The sequence below is a fragment of the Anomaloglossus baeobatrachus genome, chromosome 1, assembly GCF_048569485.1.
Source record: "Anomaloglossus baeobatrachus isolate aAnoBae1 chromosome 1, aAnoBae1.hap1, whole genome shotgun sequence".
In the NCBI taxonomy this organism is placed as follows: Eukaryota; Metazoa; Chordata; class Amphibia; order Anura; family Aromobatidae; genus Anomaloglossus; species Anomaloglossus baeobatrachus.
In genome coordinates this window covers 14,972,400-14,980,969 of record NC_134353.1, presented here as the reverse complement: position 1 = coordinate 14,980,969, position 8,570 = coordinate 14,972,400, and positions in this window count along the sequence as shown.

The following is an 8,570-nucleotide window of genomic DNA, read 5'->3' as shown; positions in this document are numbered from 1 at the left end:
CTGTGGTCGCACCTCCCCCGTACTCGCAGTATATACACGTCCTGTGCTCACACCTCCCCCGTACTCGCAGTATATACACGTCCTGTGCTCACACCTCCCCCGTACTCGCAGTATATACACGTCCTGTGGTCACACCTCCCCCGTACTCGCAGTATATACACGTCCTGTGGTCACACCTCCCCCGTACTCGCAGTATATACACGTCCTGTGGTCACACCTCCCCCGTACTCGCAGTATATACACGTCCTGTGGTCACACCTCCCCCGTACTCGCAGTATATACACGTCCTGTGGTCGCACCTCCCCCGTACTCGCAGTATATACACGTCCTGTGGTCACACCTCCCCGTACTTCGCAGTATATACACGTCCTGTGGTCACACCTCCCCCGTACTCGCAGTATATACACGTCCTGTGGTCACACCTCCCCGTACTCGCAGTATATACACGTCCTGTGGTCACACCTCCCCCGTACTCGCAGTATATACACGTCCTGTGGTCGCACCTCCCCCGTACTCGCAGTATATACACGTCCTGTGGTCACACCTCCCCGTACTCGCAGTATATACACGTCCTGTGGTCACACCTCCCCCGTACTCGCAGTATATACACGTCCTGTGCTCACACCTCCCCCGTACTCGCAGTATATACACGTCCTGTGGTCACACCTCCTCTGTACTCGCAGTATATACAGGTCCTGTGGTCACACCTCCCCCGTACTCGCAGTATATACACGTCCTGTGGTCACACCTCCCCCGTACTCGCAGTATATACACGTCCTGTGGTCGCACCTCCCCCGTACTCGCAGTATATACACGTCCTGTGCTCACACCTCCCCCGTACTCGCAGTATATACACGTCCTGTGGTCACACCTCCCCCGTACTCGCAGTATATACACGTCCTGTGGTCACACCTCCTCTGTACTCGCCGTATATACACGTCCTGTGGTCACACCTCCCCCGTACTCGCAGTATATACACGTCCTGTGGTCACACCTCCCCCGTACTCGCAGTATATACACGTCCTGTGCTCACACCTCCCCTGTACTCGCAGTATATACACGTCCTGTGCTCACACCTCCCCCGTACTCGCAGTATATACACGTCCTGTGCTCACACCTCCCCCGTACTCGCCGTATATACACGTCCTGTGGTCACACCTCCCCCGTACTCGCAGTATATACACGTCCTGTGGTCACACCTCCCCCGTACTCGCAGTATATACACGTCCTGTGGTCACACCTCCTCTGTACTCGCCGTATATACACGTCCTGTGGTCACACCTCCCCCGTACTCGCAGTATATACACGTCCTGTGGTCACACCTCCTCTGTACTCGCCGTATATACACGTCCTGTGGTCACACCTCCCCCGTACTCGCAGTATATACACGTCCTGTGCTCACACCTCCCCCGTACTCGCAGTATATACACGTCCTGTGGTCACACCTCCCCCGTACTCGCAGTATATACACGTCCTGTGCTCACACCTCCCCTGTACTCGCAGTATATACACGTCCTGTGCTCACACCTCCCCCGTACTCGCAGTATATACACGTCCTGTGGTCACACCTCCTCTGTACTCGCAGTATATACACGTCCTGTGGTCACACCTCCCCCGTACTCGCAGTATATACACGTCCTGTGGTCACCCTCCCCCGTACTCGCAGTATATACACGTCCTGTGCTCACACCTCCCCCGTACTCGCAGTATATACACGTCCTGTGGTCACACCTCCTCTGTACTCGCAGTATATACACGTCCTGTGGTCACACCTCCCCTGTACTCGCAGTATATACACGTCCTGTGCTCACACCTCCCCGTACTCGCAGTATATACACGTCCTGTGGTCACACCTCTCCCGTACTCGCAGTATATACACGTCCTGTGGTCACACCTCCCCCGTACTCGCAGTATATACACGTCCTGTGGTCACACCTCCCCTGTACTCGCAGTATATACACGTCCTGTGCTCACACCTCCCCGTACTCGCCGTACATACACGTCCTGTGGTCACACCTCCCCCGTACTCGCAGTATATACACGTCCTGTGGTCACACCTCCCCCGTATTCGCAGTATATATACGTCCTGTGGTCACACCTCCCCCGTACTCGCAGTATATACACGTCCTGTGGTCACACCTCCCCCGTACTCGCAGTATATACACGTCCTGTGGTCACACCTCCCTGTACTCGCAGTATATACACGTCCTGTGGTCACACCTCCCCCGTACTCGCAGTATATACACGTCCTGTGGTCACACCTCCCCCGTACTCGCAGTATATACACGTCCTGTGCTCACACCTCCCCCGTACTCGCAGTATATACACGTCCTGTGGTCACACCTCTCCCGTACTCGCAGTATATACACGTCCTGTGGTCACACCTCCCCCGTACTCGCAGTATATACACGTCCTGTGGTCACACCTCCCCTGTACTCGCAGTATATACACGTCCTGTGCTCACACCTCCCCGTACTCGCCGTACATACACGTCCTGTGGTCACACCTCCCCCGTACTCGCAGTATATACACGTCCTGTGCTCACACCTCCCCCGTACTCGCAGTATATACACGTCCTGTGCTCACACCTCCCCCGTACTCGCAGTATATACAGGTCCTGTGGTCACACCTCCCCCGTACTCGCAGTATATACAGGTCCTGTGGTCACACCTCCCCCGTACTCGCAGTATATACACGTCCTGTGGTCACACCTCCCCTGTACTCGCAGTATATACACGTCCTGTGGTCACACCTCCCCCGTACTCGCCGTACATACACGTCCTGTGGTCACACCTCCCCCGTACTCGCAGTATATACACGTCCTGTGGTCACACCTCCCCCGTACTCGCAGTATATACACGTCCTGTGCTCACACCTCCCCTGTACTCGCAGTATATACACGTCCTGTGGTCACACCTCCCCCGTACTCGCAGTATATACACGTCCTGTGGTCACACCTCCTCTGTACTCGCAGTATATACACGTCCTGTGGTCACAGCGCCCCCGTACTCGCAGTATATACACGTCCTGTGGTCACAGCGCCCTCTGGCGTCTCTTCTTGTTTCGCGTTGACTGATAATCTCCCCGCGCAGTGAAAGCTTCTAATTATTACTTCAGCCCCGCCCAGTGTGTAACTCCGCCCACTGGTTTCTAGCCTTTTTATTGGCGCTGATCTTCATAAAACGGCACATTGCTGTTAAAGGGGAGGAGCCAGTGGGTGAGTGACAGTTGGCTGTTGCTGAGGGGCGTGTCTTCTGCGGGCAGTGGTCCGGTCCTGTGGACGCCATGGTCGGCAGATATCGTCATCCCCGGGGAGGCTGTAATCACGTGTCCTGCGGGTGCTGGGACATGTAGTGCTTATACAGTGCTGCACTGGAGTCCCCACCTCTGCTGAGCTCTGCACAGGCCAGACCGGCTGTGGTGAGAGGAGCACGAGCACTGCGCATGACGGAGCGCAGCGCGGAGCCGTACCCCACCGAGCGCAGCGCAAAGCCGTACCCCACCGAGCGCAGCGTGGAGCCGTACCCCACCGAGTACACTGCGGAGCCGCACCCCACCGAGCGCAGCGCGGAGCCGCACCCCACCGAGCGCAGCGCGGAGCCGCACCCCACCGAGCGCAGCGCGGAGCCCACCACCCCCACCGACCGCAGCGCGGAGCCGTACCCCACCGACCGCAGCGCAAAGCCGTACCCCACCGAGCGCAGCGCAAAGCCGTACCCCACCGAGCGCAGCGCAAAGCCGTACCCCACCGAGCGCAGCGCAAAGCCGTACCCCACCGAGCGCAGCGTGGAGCCGTACCCCACCGAGTACACTGCGGAGCCGTACCCCACCGAGCGCAGCGCAAAGCCGTACCCCACCGAGCGCAGCGCAAAGCCGTACCCCACCGAGCGCAGCGCAAAGCCGTACCCCACCGAGCGCAGCGTGGAGCCGTACCCCACCGAGTACACTGCGGAGCCGTACCCCACCGAGCGCAGCGCAAAGCCGTACCCCACCGAGCGCAGCGCAAAGCCGTACCCCACCGAGCGCAGCGCAAAGCCGTACCCCACCGAGCGCAGCGCAAAGCCGTACCCCACCGAGCGCAGCGTGGAGCCGTACCCCACCGAGTACACTGCGGAGCCGTACCCCACCGAGCGCAGCGCAAAGCCGTACCCCACCGAGCGCAGCGCAAAGCCGTACCCCACCGAGCGCAGCGCAAAGCCGTACCCCACCGAGCGCAGCGTGGAGCCGTACCCCACCGAGTACACTGCGGAGCCGTACCCCACCGAGCGCAGCGCGGAGCCGTACCCCACCGAGCGCAGCGCGGAACCGCACCCCACCGAGCGCAGCGCGGAGCCGTACCCCACCGAGCGCAGAGCGGAACCGCACCCCACCGAGCGCAGCGCGGAGCCGTACCCCACCGAGCGCAGAGCGGAGCCGTACCCCACCGAGCGCAGCGTGATGCCGTACCTCACCGAGCACAGTGCGGAGCCGTACCCCACCGAGCGCAGCGCTGAGCCGTATCCCACCAAGTACAGCGCAGTGCGGAGCCGTACCCCACCGAGCGCAGTGCGGAGCCGCACCCCACCGAGCGCAGCGCAGAGCCGTACCCCACCGAGCGCAGTGCGGAGCCGTACCCCACCGAGCGCAGCGCTGAGCCGTATCCCACCAAGTACAGCGCAGTGCGGAGCCGTACCCCACCGAGCGCAGTGCGGAGCCGTACCCCACCGAGCGCAGCGCAGAGCCGTACCCCACCGAGCGCAGCGCTGAGCCGTATCCCACCAAGTACAGCGCAGTGCGGAGCCGCACCCCACCGAGCGCAGTGCGGAGCCGTACCCCACCGAGCGCAGCGCAGAGCCGTACCCCACCGAGCGCAGCGCTGAGCCGTATCCCACCAAGTACAGCGCAGTGCGGAGCCGTACCCCACCGAGCGCAGTGCGGAGCCGTACCCCACCGAGCGCAGCGCAGAGCCGTACCCCACCGAGCGCAGCGCTGAGCCGTACTCCACCGAGCGCAGCGCTGAGCCGTACTCCACCGAGCGCAGCGTGATGCCGTACCTCACCGAGCGCAGCGCGGAGCCGTACCCCACCGAGCGCAGCGTGATGCCGTACCTCACCGAGCGCAGTGCGGAGCCGTACCCCACCGAGCGCAGCGCTGAGCCGTACCCCACCGAGCGCAGCGCTGAGCCGTACTCCACCGAGCGCAGCGCAGAGCCGTACCCCACCGAGCGCAGAGCGTAGCCGTACCCCACCGAGCGCAGTGCAATAAACATTTGGAGAATCCAGGAGAGGGGGTGACCGGATCAAGACCCTGAATCAGAGGGAGGCGTTTTGGATCCCCCAGTTACAGACGCTGGACCCGTACGGCCGCAATAGGGAGGAGAACGTTGCTTTACGGTAAGGCGGGATTCACAGCAGTGTTTTCTGCCTGAAGACAAGAAAACGCAAACTGCATGTGACTGCATCCGTTTTTGTGGAGTACAACGCATGCGACCGCAAGTGACCTGAACGGTTTTAACTGGATCCGTCCAGATCCTGCATAAAAACGGACCCTTCACTTGTGTTTCCATGCGTTTGGGGCTGGTTTTTTTGCTTATTTTTGACTGATCCGTTTTTTCTATGTCGTCTGCCATTCATCTCTGCTACATGGCCGCTGACAGCAGAGATAGACAGAGCGATGTAGTAGAGCTGAATGGCCGCTGACAGCAGAGATAGACAGAGCGATGTAGCAGAGCTGAATGGCCGCTGACAGCAGAGATAGACAGAGCGATGTAGTAGAGCTGAATGGCCGCTGACAGCAGAGATAGACAGAGCGATGTAGCAGAGCTGAATGGCCGCTGACAGCAGAGATAGACAGAGCGATGTAGCAGAGCTAAATGGCCGCTGACAGCAGACACAGACAGACCCATGTAGCAGAGCTGAATGGCCGCTGACAGCAGAGATAGACAGAGCGATGTAGTAGAGCTGAATAGCCGCTGACAGCAGACACAGACAGAGCCATGTAGCAGAGCTGAATAGCCGCTGACAGCAGACACAGACAGAGCCATGTAGCAGAGCTGAATGGCAGATGACAGCAGACACAGACAGCCATGTAGCAGAGCTGAATAGCCGCTGACAGCAGACACAGACAGAGCCATGTAGCAGAGCTGAATGGCAGATGACAGCAGACACAGACAGAGCCATGTAGCAGAGCTGAATGGCCGCTGACAGCAGACCCAGACAGAGCCATGTGGCAGAGCTGAATGGCCACTGACAGCAGACACAGACAGAGCCATGTAGCAGAGCTGAATAGCCGCTGACAGCAGACACAGACAGAGCCATGTAGCAGAGCTGAATGGCAGATGACAGCAGACACAGACAGCCATGTAGCAGAGCTGAATGGCCGCTGACAGCAGACACAGACAGAGCCATGTAGCAGAGCTGAATGGCAGATGACAGCAGACACAGACAGAGCCATGTAGCAGAGCTGAATGGCCGCTGACAGCAGACACAGACAGAGCCATGTAGCAGAGCTGAATGGCAGATGACAGCAGACACAGACAGAGCCATGTAGCAGAGCTGAATGGCCGCTGACAGCAGACACAAACAGAGCCATGTAGCAGAGCTGAATAGCCGCTGACAGCAGACACAGACAGAGCCATGTAGCAGAGCTGAATAGCCGCTGACAGCAGACACAAACAGAGCCATGTAGCAGAGCTGAATGGCCGCTGACAGCAGACACAAACAGAGCCATGTAGCAGAGCTGAATAGCCGCTGACAGCAGACACAGACAGAGCCATGTAGCAGAGCTGAATAGCCGCTGACAGCAGACACAGACAGAGCCATGTAGCAGAGCTGAATGGCCGCTGACAGCAGACACAGACAGCCATGTAGCAGAGCTGAAAGGCCGCTGACAGCAGACACAGACAGAGCCATGTAGCAGAGCTGAATGGCCGCTGACAGCAGACACAGACAGAGCCATGTAGCAGAGCTGAATGGCCGCTGACAGCAGACACAGACAGAGCCATGTACCAGAGCTGAATAGCCGCTGACAGCAGACACAGACAGAGCGATGTAGCAGAGCTGAATGGCCGCTGACAGCAGACACAGACAGAGCGATGTAGCAGAGCTGAAAGGCCGCTGACAGCAGACACAGACAGAGCCATGTAGCAGAGCTGAATGGCCACTGACAGCAGACACAGACAGCCATGTTGCTGAGCTGAATGGCCGATGACAGCAGACACAGACAGAGCGATGTAGTAGAGCTGAATGGCCGCTGACAGCAGACCCAGACAGAGCCATGTGGCAGAGCTGAATGGCCACTGACAGCAGACACAGACAGAGCTATGTAGCAGAGCTGAATGGCCACTGACAGCAGACACAGACAGAGCTATGTAGCAGAGCTGAATGGCGACTGACAGCAGACACAGACAGAGCCATGTAGCAGAGCTGAATGGCCGCTGACAGCAGACACAGACCGAGCGATGTAGCAGAGCTGAAAGGCCGCTGACAGCAGACACAGACAGAGCCATGTAGCAGAGCTGAATGGCCACTGACAGCAGACACAGACAGCCATGTTGCTGAGCTGAATGGCCGATGACAGCAGACACAGACAGAGCGATGTAGTAGAGCTGAATGGCCGCTGACAGCAGACCCAGACAGAGCCATGTGGCAGAGCTGAATGGCCACTGACAGCAGACACAGACAGAGCTATGTAGCAGAGCTGAATGGCCACTGACAGCAGATACAGACAGAGCTATGTAGCAGAGCTGAATGGCGACTGACAGCAGACACAGACAGAGCCATGTTGCAGAGCTGAATGGCCGCTGACAGCAGACACAGACAGAGCCATGTAGCAGAGCTGAATGGCAGATGACAGCAGACACAGACAGAGCCATGTAGCAGAGCTGAATGGCCGCTGACAGCAGACACAGACAGAGCCATGTAGCAGAGCTGAGTGGCCACTGACAGCAGACACAGACAGAGCCATGTAGCAGAGCTGAATGGCCGCTGACAGCAGCCACAGACAGAGCCATGTAGCAGAGCTGAATGGCCGCTGACAGCAGACACAGACAGAGCCATGTAGCAGAGCTGAATGGCCGCTGACAGCAGACACAGACAGCCATGTAGCAGAGCTGAATGGCCGCTGACAGCAGCCACAGACAGAGCCATGTAGCAGAGCTGAATGGCCGCTGACAGCAGACACAGACAGAGCCATGTAGCAGAGCTGAATGGCCGCTGACAGCAGACACAGACAGCCATGTAGCAGAGCTGAATGGCCGCTGACAGCAGACACAGACAGAGCCATGTAGCAGAGCTGAATGGCCGCTGACAGCAGACACAGACAGAGCCATGTAGCAGAGCTGAATGGCCGCTGACAGCAGCCACAGACAGAGCCATGTAGCAGAGCTGAATGGCCGCTGACAGCAGACACAGACAAAGCCATGTAGCAGAGCTGAATGGCCGCTGACAGCAGACACAGACAGAGCCATGTAGCAGAGCTGAATGGCCGCTGACAGCAGACACAGACAGAGCCATGTAGCAGAGCTGAATGGCCGCTGACAGCAGACACAGACAGAGCCATGTAGCAGAGCTGAATGGCCGCTGACAGCAGAC